Below are 24,970 nucleotides of genomic sequence, written 5' to 3'. Positions count from 1 at the left end.
TGAAAATAATTGTAAAAATTATATTCTAAACTCTTTATCCAACGAACTTTATGACGTGTATGCTTCTTATGTGTCTGCTAAAGACATATGGACTGCTTTGGAAAAGAAATACATATTAGAAGATGCAGGCGCTAAGAAACATGCAATTGCTAATTTCCTTCATTATGAAATGACAGAAGATATACCTGTCACAAATCAGATTCACAATTTTCAAAGTCTAGTTCATGAACTAACGACAGAAGGAATTAAATTGGATGAAGTTTTTCTGTCAGGAGCACTAATAGAAAAATTACCGCCCTCCTGGAAAGAATATAAAAATAGAATGAAACATAAAAAGAACAGTGTTTCTTTGGAAACCACTATCGTACACATACGAATAGAGGAGGCCAATAGAATCAGGGACCAAAAAGAAAATAAAAATGAGATAGATTCAAAGGTGAATCTTGTGGAATCAAGTCGGGCAAATAATAAGAAAAAGGGCAACTATCATAACTGTGGCAAACCTGGACATTATGCAAATGAATGCAGACTCAAAAAGAAGAATGCAAACAATCAATTCAAGAAAAAGGGAAACTGCTACAACTGTGGAAAGCCTGGGCATCATGTCAAAACCTGCAGGCTTAAGAAAAATAAAGATAAGCCACAAGCTAATCTTACAGAAACAGGCAATGAGTCTGACATGATATTAGCTGTGGTGTCAGAAGTCTTCCTTGTAAACAACTTGGAGTGGGTATTAGACACTGGTGCAACTAGGCACGTGTGCAAGGATCGTAGCATGTTTACCTCCTACCAAGTATCAGGAGATGATGAACATGTGTTCATGGGTAATGCTAGAACGTCTCCAGTTGTAGGGAAAGGGAAAATACTTCTGAAACTTACTTCTAGAAAGACTCTAATGTTGAATGATGTCCTACATGTACCCGACATTAGAAGAAACTTGGTCTCTGGTTCACTCCTCAATAAGGCTGGTATTAAGTTAGTATTTGATTCGGATAAGCTTGTAATGACTAAGAATGGAACTTTTGTTGGTAAGGGGTACTGTAGCAATGGTTTATTCATTATAAATGTATCCAATAATAATAATAATAAGACATTTAGTTCTGTTTATATCGTTGAACCTTTTTATCTATGGCATAGTAGATTAGGTCATGTGAATATAGCATCTTTGAAGAAAATGAAAAGATTAGGTTTATTACCTAATATATCTAATGAAGAATTTGACAAATGTGAAACATGTGTCGAATCAAAATTCATTAGAAAATCCTTTAAATAAATAGAAAGATCATTTGTTCTATTAGAGTTAATACACAGTGACTTAGGTGATTTTAGAAATCATATATCTAGAGGTGGAAAAAGATATTACATAACTTTTGTAGATGATTACTCTAGGTTCACTAGAGTCTATCTATTAAGAAACAAAGATGAAGCTTTAGATGCTTTTTCTAAATTCAAAATTGAAGTTGAAAATCAGTTAAATATAAAAATTAAAAGACTTAGAACAGATAGAGGAGGTGAATATAAATCTTCTCAATTTAGAGAATTATGTGAAAAGAATGGAATAGTTCACGAAATTACAGCTCCTTATATACCAGAACAGAATGGAATAGCAGAACGTAAGAATAGAATTCTAAAAGAGATAATGAATGCTATGTTAAATAGTTCAGGCTTACCCTCAAATATGTGTGGAGAAGCAATTCTATCTGCTTGTTATATTCTAAATAGGATTCCTTCTAAATCTTCTGAACATACACCATATGAACTTTGGAAGAATCATGTTCCTAGTTACAAATATATTAAAGTGTGGGGGTGTCTTGCTAAAGTAGGATTACCTGAAACTAAGAAAAGAAAGTTAGGTCCTAAAACGACCGACTGTGTTTTTATAGGTTACGCACAAAACAGTGCGGCTTATAGGTTTTTAGTTTTAAAAACTAAGGATAATATTCTAGATCCTAATACAATTATAGAAGCTAGGGATGCAGAATTCTTTGAAAACGTATTCCCTATGGAATCTAAATCTATAGGAATAGAGGAAATTAATGAATCAGATATTGCGTCTACTAGTAAAAATGCTTACGAGAAAGCAGTAGAAGAAATACAACCAAGAAAAAGTACTAGGGTTAGAAGAGAAACTAACCTAGGAGATGGTTTTTTCACTTTCTTAGTAGAAGATGATCCTACAACCTATATAGAAGCAATTAACTCTCCAGATGCAACCTTTTGGAAGGAAACAATAAATGATGAGTTAGAATCTATTATATCTAATAACACTTGGGAAATTGTAGACCTACCACCTGGAAATAAACCAATAGGTTGTAAATGGGTGTTTAGAAAGAAACTAAAACCAGATGGGACTATTGATAAGTTTAAGGCTAGGTTGGTAGCGAAAGGCTTTAAACAAAAAGAAGGAATATATTACTTTGATACATACTCTCCTGTAACTAGAATTACAACAATCAGGGTCTTAATAGCGATAGCCTCCATATATAAACTGGTGGTACACCAAATGGACGTTAAGACAGCTTTCCTAAATTGAGACTTAGAAGAAGAAATATATATGGAACAACTTGAGGGTTATAAGATATCAGGAAAATAAAATAAAGTATGTAGACTAATTAAATCATTATATGGTTTAAAACAGGCTCCTAAACAATGGCATGAAAATTTTGATGGTGTTTTAAAATCTAATGGTTATCATATAAATGATGTAGATAGATGTGTATATAGTAAAAATTTTGAAAATAAATATGTTATTATATGCCTTTATGTTGATGACATGCTTATTTTTGGAACTAATATTAAATTAGTTAATACAACTAAGAAATTCTTGTCATCTAAGTTTGACATGAAAGACTTAGGAGAGGCTAGTGTAATCTTGGGTATTGAAGTAACCAGAAAAAATGATGTTATTATATTATCTCAATCTTATTACATTGAGAAGATATTGAGAAAGTTTAACCATTTTGACTGTTTACCTGTCAGTACTCCTTATGATTATAGTGTGACTCTCATGAAGAATACAGAAAATAGTGTGTCTCAATTGGAGTATTCCAGAATAATTGGTAGCCTTATGTATCTAACAAACTGCACTAGACCAGACATTGCTTTTGCAGTAGGAAGGCTAAGTAGATATACACATAACCCTGGAAAAGAGCATTGGAATGCTTTGTCTAGAATTTTGAGATACCTAAAAGGCAGTATAGCCTATAGTTTACATTATAATGGTTTTCCTGCTGTATTAGAAGGATACAGTGATGCTAACTTGATTAGTGATTCAGATGAGACAAAATTCACGAGTGGATATGTCTTTACTTTAGGTAGAGGAGCAGTCTCTTGGAAGTCCACCAAGCAGACATGTAACGCTCGGTCTACTATGGAATCCGAGTTTATTGCCTTAGAAAAGGCTGGAACAGAAGCCGAGTGGCTTAGAAATCTCTTAGCTGATATACCATTGTGGCCAAAGCCTGTATCGGCCGTATCTATTCATTGTGACTGTCAAGCAGCTATAGCGAAAGCAAAGAGTAAAATATATAATGGAAAGAGCAGGCATATTAGACTCAGACACAACATAGTGAAACATATGTTGCGTGATGGAGTCATATCTATTGACTTTGTGAGGTCAGAAAAGAATCTAGCAGATCCTCTGACTAAAGGACTATCTAAAAGGTTAGTCAATGATACATCGAAGGGAATGCTAAGCCTAATATATGAGCTGCCAGTGTCGGCAACCCAACCCATATAAGTGGAGATCCCATGAGATAGGTTCAATGGGTAAACAACAAGACACGAGGTAGACGATTGCACTGAGTTATATGAGCCCCTTCTATGGTGTACAGTGCGAGCAGCAACGCAGAAGGATGAGTTGTTAGAACTCTTAATGAATCCATAGCCATATATTTGGTGGTGTATACAGTTGCTGCATACACTTGATGGAATTCACCTATATGGGTGTGGAGGTGGAGGCCGCTTCCTATGAGAATCTAGGCGAATTCTCTAGAGCACTCATGAAATCCAGGTAATGGTGTATGGCCGAAACGCACCGAACCGCAGAATCACTTGCAGAGGAAGAGTTGTGTGAGTGGCATGTACTTGCGATCTACATTAAAAGGATTCAAGTTCAAGACTATGGTGTCACCTGATTCCTGTAGACCTGTCTTGCTTACTCTAATGTCGGTTCAAGTCTATGGTGACACCGGCACCATTGCACAACTATTACGCTTTAATCCGAAAGGTTTTATTTTAAAACATGTGGGGGATTGTTATATTTTATTTTAAAATAGTATTAAAATTTGAATTTTCAAATTTTCGGTAATTTCCCTCCATTTTTGAAAAGTTGTAGTACTTTTGATTTGTGGGTTTTATCCCACATCGGATTTGATATAGTAAAATATCTTGTATATAAGATAGTCTTTTTGCTTAGGGCTTGAGCCCCTTTCAGGGGGCATGTGAATTTGGTCCTGTGGGGGGGCTATGCCAATAGCTCTAATCTATGCCATTAACCACACACGCGCGCGCGCGCCGAGCCGAGCCGAGCCGTGCCGTGCCGTGCCGAGCCGAGTCCGAGTCCGAGTCCGTGTCCGTGTGCGCGTGCGCGACGGGACGGGCTGGGCTGGGCTGGGCTGGGCGTGGGCGCAGGCGCGGGTGCGGGTGCGGGTGCGATGTGTGTGTACTCGCGTGGGTGTGTGTATGGGTACTCGTAGGACTATATGTGCGGGAGTGTACTCGCATTTGCGCTTTTTCGTTTTAAACCAGAGAGATGCGTCCCTTCCAGTTGGTTGCACCTCTTGGGTTTAAACCCAACGGACCTAACCTTTTGTAAAGGGTGCTTATGCACCACTTCGGAGTCTATATAAAGACTACCGATTCCAATTTTAATATACGAATAATTCTTCTCTTATAAAACGCTCTCTGATATTCGTTTTTAAGCATTTGCTACTGAGTTCATCGCTGAGTCAACTCAGCACTTTCGGATTAAACTGCAAGTGGTTTGAGCCCGTGTACAGTGAGTCGTTGTATCCTGGAGGTTGATTGCTCTGGAAACCTGTTGCACTTGGGACGCTGTCCAAGGGGAGCAAATTCGATTTCAAGCCGAGTGACTCAGTCATGCCTCGACTCAATTCAATAAGTTCTTCTTTCTCAAAATTTATTTTCCTTTTTTGGTTCTCGATTTTTAATAGTCTATTTAATTCAACCAAATATTCCAACATATGCTTTGTATCCATTGCCGTCCATCCATTTGGAGAGATCATTTTAGGGTAAGATTCAAAGAATTAGTTAAATCAAAAGCTCTGGTGGACCCAGCACAGAAAACAGTGGGGACAGTGACGCCTATAGTTAGAAACTTCTAAAAGCCACACAAGTTTTCGGTCAAGCTGATGTTTGTATTTTTCCTTCTCTAAAGTCTTTTTTAACTTTTAAACAGGTTGGATTTCAAATAAAAATCATGGTGGGCCTTAGGATAGTTTCAATGGTTGAAATCATTCTCTGGTTCCACTACAATTTTTTTTTTGTTTTTTTTCTGCCTCATTCTTTGGCTCATGCCGTATCTCAAAATGGATGGATAGTGTGGATACAATATATAAATCATAGTGGGCCCCACGGAACTTGGTTATAGCGAGTCTGGCTGCTCAAACCTGTCATTAGTTAATCCGCATCCCTCTTTCTAGGAAACACGAATTCTTATTTCCTGTATCATGCTATTAACCATGATGTATTTGTTTTATCCACACTGTTCATCTAATCGGAGAGATTAATTTAGGGCATGTTCCAAAGAATTAGTCAGATCCAAAGCTCAAGTGGACCCCACCATAGAAAACAATGGAGATTGAACGCCATATCCAAAGCTTAAGTGGACCCCACCATAGAAAACAGTGGAGATTGAACGCCTACCATTAAAAACTTCTAGAGGCTATAGAAGTTTTGATCAAGCTGATATTTGTGTTTTCCCTTCTTTCATGTCTAGGTTAGATCCCAAATAAACATTACAGTGGACTCTAAAGAAGGTTTCAACTATTAGAGTCGCTTTCAACACTGTTTTGTGGTGGGTCCACTTGAGTTTTGGATATGCCTCATTCTGTCTCATGCTTTAAAATGATCTATCCAAATGGATGGACGGTGTGGATACAATACATACATCTTGGTGGGGCCCACATAACTCGGTGACATCACTTCAATAGAAGCCTTGCTACTTAACCTGCAGCTAATCTGTGTCCTGCAATCTGTCTTAAATGCAATAATATCTAATGATGACATGGCTCAATGAAAACGCAGGTAATAGAAAATTTGTATTTCCTAAAAACAAAGGATCCGAATTCATAATAATTAACACCCCTCTGTATTATATGGGTGCCAATGGGCTGGACACATCCCAGCCTGTGGGTGTCAATGAGCCGGGCTCGGGTTTGACAATAGGCTGGCCAACATCCCAGCCGGTAACACTACAAAATCTGGGCCGAAACCTACCTCAAGCCCGGCACATTGACAGCCCTACTCCAATCCGTTTGGAAGCTTCCCATTCTTTTTACCCAGTTGGCGGAATGGTCTAATTGGCAGGAAGTTCCGCCTAAGGATTTCCTGCAAAAGCCTTTAGCAGTAAGTTCCTCATGAGGATTTTGTGTGGGGCCCACTGCAATGTTTGTAAGAAAGCCACTGTCGTTCATTTGTTTTTTGAGCTCATTTTAGTTCATGCCACCGAAAATGAGGAGGATTCAAAACTTAAATGGGCCACATGAGAGGAAACCGTAGAGATTTAGAGACCACCGTGGGAACATTTATATGGTACAAAAGTTTTGTATCGGTTTAAGTTCTTAGTGTTTTCACTTCAGCTCAGTGAAAATGACCTTATAAACGATTTGGATGGAATCTAAACATCAAGATGGAGCATAGGAAGGTTTCAACAGTAGGCATTTCTTTCCCCGCTGTTTCATCTTGTATGGCCCACTTAAGTTTTGGATCCTCCTCATTTTTGGTCACATGTCCTAAAATGAGCTCGAAAAATGGATAAACAGATTAGATTTCTCCCAAAGATCACAGTGGGCCCCACCCAGAATACTTGATCAGTAACTTCTTGCAAAAGGCTTTCGCAGGAAATCCACGGTAGGGTTGTACACGAGCCAATCTAGCTTGAAAAGCTCGCTGCCCTACTCAATCCAGCTCAACTTAACTCGCTTGAGTTAAAATTTGAGGTGAGCTAACCCTTAAATTTTTTAAATTAGATCACCCTACTTGCTGCTACAAGTACAGTTTTGTTGGGCCTACCCTGCACCCAACCGGCTCAACCCAAATTTTTGATTGAGTTGGGCTGGGCTTCAGGCAGGTTAGGGTTGGCCTGGAAATCTCAACCCAACCCCAGGTCAGTTTGTGCTTACGTTGAGGCCCGGACAACCTGACCTACAGTGCATGGGAAATGGTACTACAGGGTTGACCTCATGGGAACTTCCCATGATGACGCAGGGATGAACGTGATGAGGATAACTACTCCGAATCCACGAAGCTTCTCTGGACTCCTTACAGAGACTTCTCGAATCCACGAGGAAAGAAAGCAGAAAATAGAAATAAATTCTAATAAATTCGAAATTGATTAATTGATCAATAAAAACGAGTTCACAACCCTTTAAATAGGGATACCAAGCAATGGGAAAGAAATCAGAATCAAACTACAACTCAAAACTCTTAGAATCCGCGACTTACTATAAATAGTAAACTTACTATTTATAGACAGTCGTGATGTCTATTGGTGCGCAAGGTTTTCGGCCAAAAATAGTAAGTGTCCTATTTAGCTTCACCAAACCATTCTCCTAATTATTCTAAGCTCTTTTCACGTTGGGCGCAACTCCTAAAGCCCGACGGATGAAGAGTTATAATTAAACTAAAACTTACTATTTATAGTAAAAATGAAATTAAAACAGAGAAACGACCGTCGATTCAGGGGTTTTTCGCAATTCCGGGATGCGCAACCCGGCATAGTAGGGTTGGTTGGCTTCAGTAGCTCGTTCTACCCCAAAATCATATATTTTACGTCAGATAACTCATTCCGGATTGCGAGATACGCCCGATTTAAGGTTCGATGGTCTGGATCACTTCTGTCGTCGACCAGACCTTTTCTGATCCATCTTGGCCATGTAACTGTCCGTGACCAGCTCTACATCACATGAGCTCAAGTTGCATGGCCCCACCATGGTATGTGTCGAACATCAACACCGTACATCTGATGGGTCTCCTTTAGGTTATGGGATATCTCAAAAATCAGCCATATATAGAACTTAGGTGGGCCATACCATTTAAGACCATATGAAGATATGCATAAAACATATCAAAGCACTTGATGGGGACCATCTGATTTTTGGATGCGGCTGAAACTTGGTATGACCCCTCATCCAAGTGGGACACACACAATGGATGGTCTAGATTTGTGAACCACATCTCAGTGAGTGCACACAATAAATGATTATGAATATTTTAATGGGAGGGAAACCCCTCTCAACTGTTGTATGCGGTGTGGCCCACTTAAGTCATTGATTGACTTGATTTTTAAGCCTGTGACCCAACATGGAATGATGCATTTGACTAATGGGGTAGATGTTCTACACACATCATGGTGGGGCTCACGCATCTCAACCTCATGGGAAGTTTCCTTGAGGTCGACCTCATAAATTATATATTTAATGTATACATATTATAAACTACTAAATTATTACCGTTAAGAGTGTACCATTCAAATCCTGTGGGCCCGACTCAACATGAGATGGGTTAGAGTTGAGGATATGGTACATTAGATTGGGCTCAGGTTGGGTCAGGTCAAAGGTTAACTCACTTGAGGTTTGGTTAAGCCGGTGTTGACCCTCAACCCAACTCAACCTGCCCAAGTTGCACCCAACGATCTGCTGATGCAACCATCATAGAGCAACAACGAGTCTATGGTCTAGTCTGTGCTTTTCCCACTATTTGAAAGGTACACCCACTGTATAAAGTTCCATGTCAGATTTGGCTCCATCAAACAATGAGTCAAGAATCGAATGAACTCAGCCGAGTCTCATTATATTTCAATAATGAAAAAAAAAAAAGAGATAAAAGTTTAAATAAATCTCAGAAAAGAAAAAGAAAATAAAACCTTGCGAGAAATTTGTGCACCGACGTTCCTGGCTGTGCTAGTGGGACCATCGTAGGAAATACAGGTGCTAAATTAATGAAACTTAACAATTCCTGTGCTGGGATGCTAGATGGGGCTCACCGTGATGTTTGTGAGAAATCCACTCCCTCCATCCATTTTTCCAGATCATCTCAGGATAATAAATGAAAAAATCAGGTGGATCCAAAACTCGAGGTGGCCATATGAGAGGAAACAGTATTTAGTAACCACCATTAAAACTTTTGTGGTATGACCACAAAAGTTTCGTTTCAAACTAAGTTTTTTACATTTTCACTTCATCCCGGTGGGAATGACCTTATAAAGGGCTTGGATGGCATATATTTTCACTTCATCCTAGTGGGAATGATCTTGCAACTCACTAATTTCTTCAGGTACCACAACACTCGTCTGTGGAGTGATGATTGCCAGTGTTGAAGGCCCTTACTGTAGGGCCCACCTTGATCTATGTATTATATATGTATGTTGTCCATTTCTTTTGTCAGATTATTTTAAGCCATGACCCCAAAAATGAAGCAGATTCAAATCTCAAATGTACCGTAATATAAGGAAACAATGATGATTGGACGCCTCACCAATAAAAATTTCCTATGACCCATTCCTAATGTTTTGGTACCGTTTATTTGCCAGCTAACCGGTTGATAAGGTCCCATAAATTGGATGAAGTGAAAAAATAAAATAAAATAACAGCTTGATCCAAAACTTTTGTGGCCCACAAGAAGGTTTTAATGGTCAATCAACACTGTTTCTTAACAGTCCACCTGAGATTTGGTTATGTTTCTTTTTTCTTCTTCTTTTTTTTTTTTTTGGCTCATGGCATAAAAGGATATGGTGAAATGGATGAAGTGCCAGAATACACACATCAAAGTGGGCCCCATGGTAAGGGCTGCACCTAATCCGTTCCCAATTCCAATGGCAATCTGACATGCACTATATGAAATTTTCAGGGCCATTTTTGAAATCAGTGGTGAAATACAATGCTGGGTGCAAGACGGCAATTTCGAATGCGGTGATTTCCATCTGCTTGATGCTCACTCGCTTGTTCCTGGTTACTCTCTTTATCTCCTAAGCTAGTTTGGGCTTGGGCTCATGTCCTTACCATGTGATGGACTTGGGCTGCACCGTGGAATGTGGCCCAGGCCAAGTGCACCATGCGACGCATGGGCATGGCATGGGCTGCAGGACTATACCCAATAAAGAATGCATTTCTAGCCATCCATTCAAATGTGTTTTTGCACCCTTCTGATCTGCTGGACTCACCATAATCATTGACGCGATTCACCACTGCAATTCAAACTCCTGCTGGCGTATTCTTTCTTTCTCCCATGAATTTGTAACCTCTCTTTACTCTTCTTTGGACCATAAGTTATCTGTGTTTTCTTTTTATTTCTACTCTTTCACTACAAGAAAGTGAGCCATTACCGGCTCTTTTTTTTGCCGATGATTGGGCTTCGTGTGGCTGCTGACGACAGAAGGAAATGAGAGCCATCCAAAGTGTGGTGTTAGGGGAACTCTCTGCCACGCTAATTAAAAGCAGCCTCTAGCTAAGGGTCCAAAAAAAACTAAGGGCCTGTTTGGTTTTTGGATTACAATGTAAATAAACGGGAAATTGACATTTATTATTTACATGGTAATTCCCTTCTTCTTCTTTCCCTTGAAGCGTCACTTGCCGTCATCTACTTTATCTGGAAGTGACAACTATTTATGTTTGGAAGGTGTAGCTCCAAGACAAGAAAAAGGTTACAATGAATGCATTAAAAATTGTGGGGCCAACTGATATGTATATCTCTAATCCATGCCGTACATCTATTTTACTTTTTCATTTTATAGAATGACCCTGGAGTGAGGTAAGTGTGAAGCTAAAGTTGACCACACAGAGGAAACAAAGGGAATTGAACGATTACCATTGAAAACTTATCGTGGGCCATGAAAATTTTGGACCATGCTGATATTTATGTTTATCCTTCATCCATGTATATGTGACGTTATGGACAAGTTGGATGACAGCCCCACAACCCTATGAACCTTAGGAAGGTTTCGGTTTTGAATGGTGCAAGTTATTATCCCCTTGCTTCCTCTGGTGTGGTCCAATTAAGCTTACAATCTGCCTTAGTTTTTGGTCAATGCCCTTAAATGAGATGGTAAAACATTTGGATGGCGTGGATCAAACATATATATGATTGTGGAACCCACAGATATTACCACCATGTATTTTTGTCCGATTTTCATGCACGTATGGGTAATTTTCGAGACACATTTAAGAGAAGTATTTCCCCCCTTTTCAAACACAATATAAAAGTAATTATGGTTTATTTACACGTAATTTTTAAAACCAAACAGGCCTTAAGGGCGTGTTTGGATTCACGTTTTGGTTGTATTGTATTGTATCCGGTACTGTTCATGTATACGTTGGCCGATATTCAGAATACATCCAGCAGAGACATGCCACTAACCAATGTTTGGATAGGATGTATTACTCTAGCATGTATACAATTTCATGTCAGATCAATGTTTGCAAATGATCGGATAAGAGCCACACGATGTATATACGTGCGTGTAGTGGGGCCCATCACTGTTCCATTGAATGATCTGAGCCGTTCATTTTCTTCAGAGGGTGGGCATTGCCCTTGCCTAGGTGTCCTTTTGTTTCTATGCAAAGTATTATAGAATCTCAACCGTTAAACATGAAATGGACGGCGGAGTAAACACCCTCATGGGCCACGCTGATTTCACTCCAAAAGCATTCCCTTTCGGATGGTTTTTCGTCCTAAATCCAATGGACGGAGTGAATTTTTCAAGAAGCTTCAATAAGTGGGCCAGCAAACTTCACAGAGTCGACGTACGTCGACTCTGTTGCAAAACAGAGGTTCCATCTTTTCGTTGTGGGCCACCATCATACAGTGAAAGGTGGATCTGAACTGTTCATTAGGTAGAGGGAGAAAAACCCATCAAAAATATGTTGACCTTTCATGGCCATGTACTTCCTCATGATCGCTACAATGATCAAAAGAAGATCGTTCGACTGTTGTTTCAGCTTGATTGTCTCAGTGGGCTACATCATCGGATGATCAAAGCTCACCATTTATGGTTTAAATCTCGAGAGGCAGATGATGGACGGTGTGGATTTGTCAAAAGACGGCCATACTGGGAATTACCAGCAATACAATGAAAGAAGAAATGCTTTCTTCCGTTTACGTCTGATTGAACGTCCGTCCGGTTGCGCGGTACAATCTCATCGATGATGCAAAGTGGTTCTCGGGCGTATTCGCGCGCGTTGAATGCATCGCCTGTCGTTCGTTTCCAAATAAGGGACATGTCCCATCAACCCCACTAATACGATACTATACACTCGAAACCGTGAATCCAAACACACCCTAAAAGAATAGGGCCCTCATTTCTTATATTCTCTCTCTTCCAGCACCCTCCACCCCCATCCCCTCTCTCTCTCTTTCACTCCTAGCGCCCTCCGCCCCCACTCTCTCTCTCTCTCACTCCTAGCGCCCTCCGCCCCCACTCTCTCTCTCTCTCTCTCTCTTCCCCTATTCCCTTTCCCTCCCTCTCTCTCTCTACAGCTTGGAGCAGATCTAGTTTGGATTTCCTTTAGCCTTTACCCCTTCACTAATTTTTAGGGTTTTAAATATGGCTTGGAGCAAATCTAGTTGAGGTCGAAGCATTTGGTGGAGGGTTTCTTGTAGAAATTGCATTTTGTAAGAGGTCCCATTTTTGGATTTTTTAGGCGTTTGGAGTTATAGATATGATTGGCATTGAAGTGCTAATTTCAAACGTGCTGAAGAAAGCGGAAGAGGAGTTCGATTTCCAGACGTGCAGGGGCCTAATTTTATCATGTGAGGTGAGTTTTTTCAAAGGGGTTTTGAAGATTCTCGAGAAGGACGAGCAAAGATTCTATGGGGTGGGACTGGAAGAGGTTTTTAAGATATTTTTTTGAAGTGAGTTTTGATCCTTGCAAGGGAGCGATAGGATCTTCCCATGGTTTCATGATCCCATTGCAGAAGACTAGGGTTTTGGGGTGGGTTTTGCGCAGCAAGGCCATTTGGTCTTTTCTCCACCTCTCTCTCTCTCTCTCTCTCTCTCTCTATGAAATCTCACCGACTTCTCCTAAATTCCCATTTGACTTCATTTTTTAGTGCTTTCGCAGTTCATTCTTGATGCTCAAAGATTGGTCGGATGGTTCCATGACGAGTCTAACTCGGGACTCACTGACAATTCCAACTACTCCAACCCCAACCGCTAGTTATTGTCGCATCCTTCAATTTCTTCATGTGAAGCTCACTCGATGGTTTTGATCAGGTTCTTTCTTCCTACCTTCCTTTTTTCCCCCTTTGCCCCCTTTTGTATATTGTTGTTGTTGCTTTTTCCTTCTTCTTAGTTAGATAGAGAAGTGAGGAACTGGTGCTAATTTTGTATGATTGGAGAAATGCTGATGTTGTAATTTGTATCGAATTGTGTTATGGAGATTGATCTTTTAGAATGTGGTGGTTTTGTATTTCTTGGTGTTTGTTGTTGTTTGATATGTGAGAAGTGTGTTTGGTGTGAGTTCAATTGTGGCTAGAGGTACCTCAGTAATATGCTTTGGATTTATTGTAGGCAATTTGGATGACCTGCCGGTGAGCACAAACTCACACATGACATTGCAGGGTACCACATGGGAGGCATAATCTCTGATTAATATTAAAATATTGTTGCTTTATGGCCATGAAGTCCATTACGGCCATAAAAACTAAAAACCCCATTGTGGAATACCTCCTGTATTTCATGTATGCTAACTGTTTGATGAAATGGCTCAACAAGGAATGTTTTAGTGGTTAAAACTGTTTGTCATGCCATAGATTAGATGACCCAGTCCAAAATCTCCCTAATCAGATGATTTTAGCTATTTAGTAGTGGAATGTTTCTCGTGAACTTGAACGGGCACAGTTTGAACTGTCGGGGATGCAAATGGATGTTACCTAGAGTGGGAAAGAAGACTGCTAATAAACTCATTTGGCTTCCTGGTTGTTGCTTGCATATATAATAAGAAGGGCTTCACAATCTAACTAATTTATCTGTTTTGTAACGAGGTTTCCTGAAGCTAATTGTGAAACAACATGTAATGTTTGGAGTCATCAAACTAAATATACCAAGAGCCATGAATCTTCTACTGATTTTGGGGCATCCGGAGGCTCAGCCATGTAGTTTTTTCCCCTTATCTAGTTTAAAGGTGGAGCCTACTATTCAATCTATTTGAGTGATTAAACTTAGGCTAGTAGGGTTTCTACTCATGCAATCACCAATTTGCTTGGTTGTTTTTTTTTTTAAAAAATAAAATAAAATTTGACTATTTATTTTCTTTCTTCATACAAGATGTTTTCTTGGAAACATTTGATTAAATACTCCTATTTATCACTAGTCTTCTTGTGCCATGTAATATGCTATTGGCAAGCCTGGAATTAAAATTATAATGTGGTTACATGATCCTGCTGTTTTGATTTTGTTTAAACTATGCAAGATATTGCACTTTCAACATCTTAAGCGTTACTGTTTTTTATTTTTATTTTTGTTATTATCTTTTTTTAAAATTTTAATGATGGCAGTTTAGGTTATCGATCTTTGGGCAGGAATTTAGTGTTTCTCTTATTTCTAGACGTTCTCAGCATTTTGCGGAAGCACGATATATATTTAAGTGCTGATAATTAAGTTAAAATATATTTCTAATTTGATTACTTTGATGCAATGCCTATGATGGGTTTTAGATATACTTCGAGTAACTTCTATGAAAACAAAGTCTCTTAGGCATTTGGTTTTTTTCTTGAAGTAAAAGTATTGCATTTGGTATGTGTTTCTGCTTCTTTGATTGGTTACAAGTGCCTTTAGTAGTCCTTTCTATATTTGAGTTTCCAATTTAATTAATCTGATGATCATGATGTTAAGTAGTTATGTTAACTTCACAAGACTAATTCACATCATATTGTTTGTTTTCACTACTTCGTTCTTCTAATGATGTGTAATCCTCATAATAACTCTGTTCTTTACTTGAAAAGAAATAGAAATATATTGGTATCTAGTTCCTTGCAAGAATATAAAGGATGCTGGTTCTGTTTCTTACTCCCACTGGAGTTGGATGTGTATTGTAATCTGCGGGACAATATCTTCAGACATCAGTCCTGTGATTCAGACTGTTTATTTGCCAAGCCCATAGATGACTTGTTTCCTAAAAGTTTTTCAAACCGGAAGATTTAGGGACAGTTTGGATAGAAATTTCAGTAAAAAAATGTGAAAATGTGCTAGGCCTTGCCATGCTAGCTTGGCTCCTCCTTTTTAAAATGCAGATTTTGTAGATTTCTAAAATCATGCCTTGCTTTATCTGATTGGTAACCTTCAAACAGATAGTGAAAATGAATATTTTACCCCTAATTCAATGGGAGTATATTACCAGAACCTACCATTTTCTGAATCATAGGAAAATTAATTAACCCTTTTGCAGCAACAATTTCAGAAAATTTTGAGAATAGTCTAGTTATTAACTCCTCTTTTGTGATGATGTTACACATATCATTTGCTTGGGATCATATGATTCCTCTTTTGTGATATAGAATGAACCTTGTCGAAGCTCCATAGTTGTGTACGAACTCTTGGACAGTTCAATTGCACAAACTATTATAGTTGGCCTGACAGCACATAGGGAATCTATATTTAAATTAGATTTATTTATTTATTTTTCAGAGGGGTTAGTTTTACTTGTTTTTAAAAGCTAGGAAGACGAAATTGATTCTCATTCTTTTCTTTTTTCCTTTTCCCTTGTTTCTCAAACAGAGTAAATTGTCACATCTGTTCTTTTCCATGGTTTTTTCTCAAAACAAACATGCCCTTCCATGTTATTGATTTTTTTAATTAATGTATGATATGATTTTTTTTTAATCATCTAGCATCTGCATGATCACAAGCACATGAATTTGGGGTTATTGTAATAGTTTATAAACAAACACAAGAGGCATGTTGCTTGGTACTGACATTCGATCTTGGGTGTGTCTTAAGTCAATGGAATTGATAAAGTTTGTTCTTCATTGGTTCTCCCTTCTGTTACAATTCACCTGCCAATTCACGGTTTGGCAGTTCTTAACTGCAGTTGGTTGCATGAACTAGTCAGATGGAAAACGAGCCTCACGGTTGGCTCTAGGAAAGTTTCAATGGTAGTTTCTTCAATCCCCATTGCTTTACGTGGTGTGATCCTGTTGAGATTTGGATGTACCTCATTTTGGGGATTGTGCTCTAAAATTATTTGAAAATTTTGATGAAAGGTATAGATTTAACATAAAAATTATGGTGGGACCTATGAGGGGCCACAACATTGGAATTTCTTATGCCTTCAAGGCAAACGATCCACACTCAAAGAGAGATGATGCTCAATATCTCTCACACAACTGTTAAGGGTTAGTTCTCCTAGTTGCTTGGGAAACTTAAACAATTCATTCGGTTGATCTTGATTGTCCATTACGTTCAACAAAAAATTCATGAGCTAGCATGGAAATATCAGACAAAAATAAGTCTTAACCAACAATGTCATCTATCTATTAGATTGCTCCCATCATAGATTGCTTTTGATTCTAAAGAATCACTCGTGTTAGACAATCATAACAATCCTATTCATGAGTAACGGCTATAAAAAATGGCTCAATTAAGATCGATTTGATCAATCAAGCAAACTCATTTATAAGACATGGTAGCCCTTGAAAAGTGTGGTAGACTTAATGTGTTTTATTCACCCTGTCCATTCATTTTTCAGCTCATTTTAGACATAAGCCAAAAAATGGGTGCAGCTTATGTGTAACCCTAGATCCACTATGGTTGGTGGAGCCTTGTGGTGGCCTACCATGATGTACGTAGCTTACATCCACACTATCCATCTGTTTTGACAGCTCAGGTGCACCACACAACAGGACAGTCGTGATTGACCATTAAAAACTTTTTGTGGGTCACAAAAGTTTTGGATCAAGCTGATATTTCTATGGTCCCTTCATCCAAGTCTGTGACCTTATCAATAGGTTGGATGGCCGGGAAATAAGTATTATGGTAGCTATGGTGGCCCTAAGAAGTTTTTGACGGTGGGTAGTTGATCACTGTTGTTTCCTGTGGTGTGTCCCACCTAAGATTTGAATGCTTCATATTTTTGGGATCATGGACGAAATTGAACTATCAAAATGGATGGACAGTGTAGATGTAAGGCACATACATCATAGTGGCCCCACAGTAAGGGATTCACTGAAGTTGTGCCCCCAAAAAAGAGATCCAAATCTCAGTGGACCACACCCCAGCAGTGATTGAACCCTCACACCATTAAAAATTTACTTGAGGCGCTATGAAAGTTTCTGATGTATATTTTATCTCCATCTAGGTCTATGAGACCTAATTAATAGGTTGAATGGCATATAAACATTACAGTGGCCCTAAGGAAGTTTTTAATGGTGTGCATTCAATTACCACCATTTTATTTTTATTTTATTTTTTTATGGCATGGTCCACCTGAGACTTTAATTTGCCTCCAATTTTTGGCTCATGCCCTCAGATGGGGTGAAAAAAATGGATGGATAGAGCCTATAAAACTCATGCATGGCCACATAGCTTTCCAGTAGCAGACAGTACCAACGTGGCCATTGTTTGCGAAACTACTGCGATACAAGTCTGCTGCGAGGGAAACGGATTGGCTATTCCCCCGGACACCCGCCAATGGGTGATGGTCAGTGTTATGTGGGCCCCACCATGATGTATGTATTTCATCCATGCCGTCCATCTATTTTTAAAGATCATTTTACAGTGTGAGTCCAAAAATGAGGTATATCCAAATCTCAAGTGGACCACATTACAGGAAACGGGGTTGAATGAGGGTCAACCCTTAAAAACATTTTGGGGGCCACAAAAGTTTTGGATCAAGATCATCTGGGCCTGTATGACCTAATCAACAGATTGGATGTCAAATAAACAGTATAGTGGGCCTTAGGAGAATTTTAATGGTGGATATCCAATCACTATTGTTTTCATGTGGTGTGGTCCACCTGAGAATTATATCCCTCTCATTTTTGGGATCAAGCCATAAAATGATACATGAAAATGGATGAATGGAATGGATGAAACACATATACCATATTGGCCCCACAGAGCACCGACCTCCTAACACAAGAATCAGGCCAATCCAGTCATCAAGTGGGACCCAAAGTAAATGCATACTTGGAATAAAATGCGCAGTTGGTCGTTCTTTACTATGGTGGGTCAACACAAATAGGGCCACGCCTTACCACCGAAAAAGAAAACACAAAACTACAAATATAACCCCAAAACAGCATCAGCAGATAGCTTCCCTCTGGAGGACAGAACATAGCATCGGGAGCCTAAAACATCCTGGCTTGAAATAAGTTGACCGATTAGATCAGGCCTAAGAAATCTACGTTAGCTCACTTGTACGTACACACAAAGCAGGCGTAATCAATGCTCAAGAGTACTTATAGTACACCTCATGCGCAGAATCACCAACATAAGAAATTAATCTAATATCAAGTAGTACAATGGCACACATATTACATATTAAACTGATAATGATATATAGCACACTTGATATAAGAAAAATTCAGTCTCCTTTCTAAAATTAATCTCACAATACTAAGAAATAATTATTAAAAAATATTTCTACTTTGACAATGACTCTCGCTAATTCCATTCTTCGAACAAAGGAAGAAAATTGGACTTGATGCCATCTTCTTCCCACTCTAAACTATCCCACCATTCTTTGTCACCACTTATCTTCCTAAGAGAATTGTAAGCGCTATGGAGAGAAAGAGGGAGCTTTTTCAACTTTGGGCAACCAGTGACCTCGATTTCCTCCAAGGAAGGAAAATGCAGCGCATAGCTACAGATGCTCGTTAGTTTTCGAAGGTTGTGGAGTGGTATACGTTTGAGTTGCTTTAGCCCTATATCTCCAACTTCATCATCAGGAATGACCGTATCTATTACTTCTTCTAGCTCATAGCAACCATATATAAAATTTGTTTCAAGATTTTCAAGTTGTAGTAAACCATAAATTTTCTTCAACTCGTTACACCACCGAATCCTTATGGTGTGAAGGTTTCTGAAGCATCCGCGGCCCACCCGAATGCAATTTAAGTGGGGGAGTTGCGAAAGGACTAGCCATTCTAGGCTCGAAACAGGATAATACCCACTAATCGTCACCTCCACTAACCCATTGCAGTTCTCAAACTCAAGCCATCGAAGACTTTTCATTGCAGTAAAAAGGGATGATAGTCGGTTGGAGATAGTCAGACCCGTCAGAAATAGAGACCGAGTCACGTTCCATAGCTTGCTAGAGCAGAGGAACCTTTCAAGAGCATGCACATTTGATAAGGTGAGATTAAGATGGTTTAAACGTTCCAGGCCTTCCAACTCACTCATATTTAATCCCTCACTCCCTTCTTCCCACTTTGAGTAACTCCATTCTAGTTTGATCACTCTTAACTCAGAAAGCCTGGAGATTATCCCTTGAGGAATATTTGTGTGCAAACTTGTATGGTCCAAGTCCAAGTGCTTCAGCTTCATCAGATTTCCTCTCTTCAGGCAATGATGTGATCTCGGTCCATGATATATTGAGATACCGTAGCTCTGCCAACTTACCGATGCCTGCAGGAACCTTTACTATCCGTGACATTGACAGATCCAAAACCCTAAGAAGAGGCATGAACTGAAAAAAATCGGTGCGGACTTCTCGAAAATTTAAATTCCTTTGGAGCATCAAGGTTAAGAGGTTGGGGCGTTGAGGTATCTTTCTTACTTTTCTTATGTCATTATTCATTAGAGATATCCTCTCGGCCTCCTTCCACCTCTCAACCACCGGTGCATGCGTCAGTCCCACGCCAGCTCTCACCAAAAACCTATTCTTCTTCTTCCCGCACTCTGAAGCTGTCCATAATGACAGATCACGAATCCCGTCATGCAACTTTACCTCTCTTTTTTCATCAGAACCACTGTCCAACAAGCATGCAGTCTTTAATCTTCCAATGATATCATGTCCTTTGTTATGGGCTTCATCAAGATCATCATCCCACCCATCTAAGAATCCTTCGCCTATCCAGTAATCTATAAGTTCTTCTTTGTTAATGGAGTAGCCTCTGGAAATAGTGCGCAGTACGGGAAACACGATTTAATTGTGTCACCACCCAAATTATCATAACTGAATAGATTGAATTTCATCACCAAACCATGCCCAGGAAACAAAGTAAACAACAAAATTAAACTAATTACAAACCAAACGACATGATATGAAGGTTAGGAAGGGTATCGACATCCAACCATGCCCAGGAGACGATGGCGAACAACAGAGCTTCCTGATGTCATAATCAAAATAAGGAAAGGAATATGCTCAAAGTCATCATAAACCCATTGTAATTTTAGTTACAACAGACCATTAAAAACTAAAAAAAAAAAAAAAACATTCCTTTAATTAAACCAAAATCAACATCAATTCAGTCTAAACAAAAGACATAGAGAAAAGTCTCCCATCATGCTACAGGCTTTACCTCTTAGCCCTAGCTAAGAGGTTTAGCCCGACATGATTAGGCTCAACATAAAAAGAAAAATAAAAATAAATATTACTCTCTCTGTCTTCAGTGCTCCACGGCTGCACACCTTTAAAAATTGGATTGGATCCTCCTTTTCTCTCTCTTCATGTTCCCTTTTATAGAAAAAAAAAGCTAGGCCAGTGGAATGGGATGCATCACAAGAGGCTGGAGTCGGTGGCCTCTTTTACACAGAAGAATCTGCATGCGAAAGGAAACCCAACTCACTTGCATTTGGCCCAAATCTTGGGACGATAGAGTAACTGATTTTGAGATCTGAGCCGTTCAGACTCCTTGGTGATGGAAGGCGTCCCCATAGGAAGACTTTGAACGGTTTAGATCAACGAATCGATCATGATCTTGATCGTGGAATGGCCTGGAAGTCCCGGTTTTTCCGAATGCGGAAAATAGGGCGTGCGTAACAGAGCTTACGCTGATTGATTGGTGGAGTCCATGATTGAGGTCGGTTGGGAAATCCACACTGTCCATTGCAATCCTCTCGAAAAACCAGTTGGAAACGTCGCGGTACAACTCAAATTCGGTGTAGCTCACAGATTTTCCATTCAACCGTTCGTCCTGTGTTTGATTACAATCCGTTTGTGTGTGCATGAATGGTACCATAAGGAGATCTTGGAGAGGGTCTTGGCCACCTCTTGGACTGAATGAACGGTCCTGATTATCCTTGTGATGAACGGAGAGGGCCCACTACATGTCCCAACGTCCGGTCGTGCGGACGCTGGTGAAAACAGAAATTTTCATTTTTTAAAGGAAGGCTCGGTCAAGCCTCCGTTTGACCGGATTCTTCATCTAGTGCATCTCTTGTGCACGTGTACCTTATGTACATGCAATGTACATGTGGGGTCCATCGTGATGTATCTTAGAAATCCGTTCCGTTCATCTATTTTCTCATCTCATTTAAATAGTTGGGACCAAAACCGAGGCATATCCAGATATCATGTGGGCCCCAAATCAGAGATTCATGGGATGGTATATTCGTTGGGCCCCTGCTATAAGGATCCAATGGCTGAAATTTAACGTGTACGGTTAATTTATGGTCCTCAGGCTATATATGAAGTTTCAAACCGAACGGATGGTGTGAACCCTGTGATCTCACATTCTGGATGATTTTTAGGCCCGTTTACATTACATGGCCTGATTTTCTCAGATCTCTGGTGTTTAAATTCTTCAATCTCAGTCTCCTGCAATCCGTCCCTTATCCTAGTGATTCTGGAGCGTCAATTACATGCGTTTAACATCTTTTTCAGTCCACGCTTATAAATTTACCCTACAACATAAACATGATTAAACCAGGCCATTAAATAGTATCATATTCATAAAATTAGGTAATTGCTGGGGTCTGATATGCAATATTTGACCCTCAACACAACCCCCAACCATCATTTTGCTAGTCCCGAGCAAGGTATGCAAAAAATAATTTTAAAAATACAAGACAATTCCTGTAAACACAAGTGATTAATAAAGAATAATTGAGATACCGGAATTCTAAGATTCATGAATGTTGGGCATTACTCTCTCCTAGACTCAAGCACACGGTAAACTTCGTAATCAAGTTCAAAGTATTAATCCATCAATGAGAAAAAATTCTAAACATTGAGTTCCATGGGTGTATAGTGTAATCTCGGCTTACCATCATTAAAATTCACTTCTCTATTTCAGGATATCATTGGTAACCAACAAGAGAATTCATGATAACCAAAACTTAAACCAAAACTTGCCTCACAGATCATCTTTTCATTCTTTTAACTTTTGATTTTCTATTAAAAGTATCGCCAAGAAGGGGAATCAAATCCTCACCTATAGGGACCAAACCTATGGTGAAGACTATACACCCAACTTTTTTCACATATGTTTCATGGGGAATTAAATCTACACCTATAGGGAGCAAACCTATGGTGTAGACCATTCACCCAATCCCTTCAATTTCTCAAGTTGGTTCCTTTCAAGCTTAGTGATCACCAAGTTAATCTTTTAATATCGAACTGAACCCTTAATGTGCAAGCGAGATGTGTTTTGTGAAATCATGACTCAATCAATATTTAAAACCTCTAACCATGGATTAATAGTTCGAACTTAACTGTGAAGTTTAACAGATAACTGAATCCAAGAGTCATAAATTACTAACATCATATATCTTGAAGTCTAAATCCGAGATGGGCGTCCAAATCACTTTAAATTCATGCGAAATTCAAGAAAAATTTAAAAATTTTCACAATTTCTGCTCAAGACCAAGAAAACACTGGTTAGGAGACTTAATCTCCCACCCCCAACCCAAAATCGGCATTGTCCTCCATGTAAAAGATATGCTTGCAATGTACATGAGACAATGAAAGTAAATGAGAAGTGATGGGAAGATTATACTTGGACGAGGGATTCAAGAAGCTTTTACACAAAGATCTCAGCATGAAAGCAAGTCAGCAAAAGAGAGAAATCAATAAAAGAAAACTATCATAAAACAATGTAGAAAGCAAATTAACCTAGAACAGCATAAAACAAACTACCATAGTCCTATGAAAACAGGAAACCTACCTATACCTCCATCAGACTAGGAGATCAATCCTGGTAAACAGGATCAGTCAGAGGTATGGACATGTCCTCTGAATCAAATTTCTCGACAAATGGCTTTAAGCGATGTCTATTTACTTTAAACTCCTTATCATTGTTGGGATCTCTTATCTCAACAGCCCCATGAGGATATACAGTGACCACAATGTAAGGGCTAGTCCAACAAGATCGAAGCTTCTCTGGAAAGAGATGTAATCGAGAATTATACAAAAGGACTTTTTCACCAGGTGTGAATGAATTCCGTAGAATACGTTGGTCATGAAACGCCTTCATTCTGTCCTTGTAAATTCTCAAGTTCTCATATGCGTCATTCCGGATTTCTTCGAGTTCATTCAACTGAAGTTTGCACAGCGAGCCAGCATTGTCCAGATTGAAATTCAATTTTTTGATTGCCTAGTAGGCTCTATGTTCCAACTCCATAGGTAAGTAGCAAGCCTTTCCATAGACAAGTCTAAAGGGAGAATTCCAATAGGGGTTTTAAATGCAGTACGGTAAGCCCATAAGGCATCAGTTAATTGGATTGACCAATCCTTACGGTCAGGGTTAACCGTTTTCTCCAAAATGTGTTTGATCTCCCTATTGGAAATCTTAACTTGCCCACTTGTCTGTGGGAGATATGGGGTGCTCACCTTATGAGAGATATCATATTTCTTCATTAAACTCTCGAATGGCCTATTACAAAAGTGTAAGCCCCCATCACTAATGATAGCTCGAGGCGTTCCAAATCGGGAAAGGATGTTCTCTTTTAGGAATTTAATGACCGTGCGATGGTCATTATTTCGACATGGAATCGCTTCAACCCATTTAGTGACATAATTTACAGCGAGCAAAATATATAGATTTCTAAAAAATTGGGGGAATGGTCCCATGAAATCAATGCCCCAGCAATCAAATGCCTCGATGATAAGAATGGGATTCAAGGGCATCATATTTCGATGGGACAACGCTCCCAATTTCTTACAACACTCACAAGCTTTGCAAAACTCATGAGTGTCCCTGAACATAGTGGGCCAGTAAAAGCCACACTGCAAAATCTTGGTTGTGGTCCTTTTGGCATAAAAGTGACCACCATAGGCCTGTGAATGACAGAAAGAGATGACACTCTGATGCTCAACGTCTGGTACACATCTCTTTAAGATTTGGTCTGGGCAATATTGAAATAAATATGGATCATCCCAGAAAAAGTTGTACACCTCGGTGAAAAATTTCTTCTTATCTTGCGCAGTCCAATGTGTCGATATGGAACCTGTTACAAGATAATTAGCAATATCAGCGAACCAAGGTGAATGGGAGACTCTGAACAATTGTTCATCAGGGAACATGTCATTGATATGTGTCGTTTCAACGGAATCAGAAGGATTAAGGCGAGAAAGATGGTCAGCTACTACGTTCTCTACTCCCTTTTTATCTTTTATTTCTATGTCAAATTCTTGGAGTATGAGGATCCATCGTATCAGGCGGGGCTTAGCATCATTCTTAGACAGAAGATACTTGAGCGCCGCGTGATCAGTGTAAATAATGATCTTGGATCCGATCAAGTAGGACCGAAATTTGTCCAAAGCGAACACTACGGCCAAGAGTTCCTTTTCCGTAGTAGAGTAGTTTACTTGGGCAGGATTTAAAATCTTACTCGCATAATGAATAATGTAAG

The 24,970-nt window shown here is 39.3% G+C and overlaps 1 long non-coding RNA gene across 1 annotated transcript; it reads left to right on the top strand.

Moving 5' to 3' along the window:
• Positions 1–12,679: 12,679 nt before the first annotated feature.
• Positions 12,680–13,649, top strand: LOC131223379 (uncharacterized). Its single transcript, XR_009160408.1, has 2 exons — positions 12,680–13,169; positions 13,299–13,649. It is a non-coding gene; the product is annotated as an uncharacterized LOC131223379 (long non-coding RNA).
• Positions 13,650–24,970: the final 11,321 nt, after the last annotated feature.

The sequence above is a fragment of the Magnolia sinica genome, chromosome 13, assembly GCF_029962835.1.
Source record: "Magnolia sinica isolate HGM2019 chromosome 13, MsV1, whole genome shotgun sequence".
Classification (NCBI taxonomy): Eukaryota; Viridiplantae; Streptophyta; class Magnoliopsida; order Magnoliales; family Magnoliaceae; genus Magnolia; species Magnolia sinica.
The sequence above is the reverse complement of the archived record's forward strand: the minus strand, read 5'-3'. Positions and strand labels throughout refer to the sequence as shown.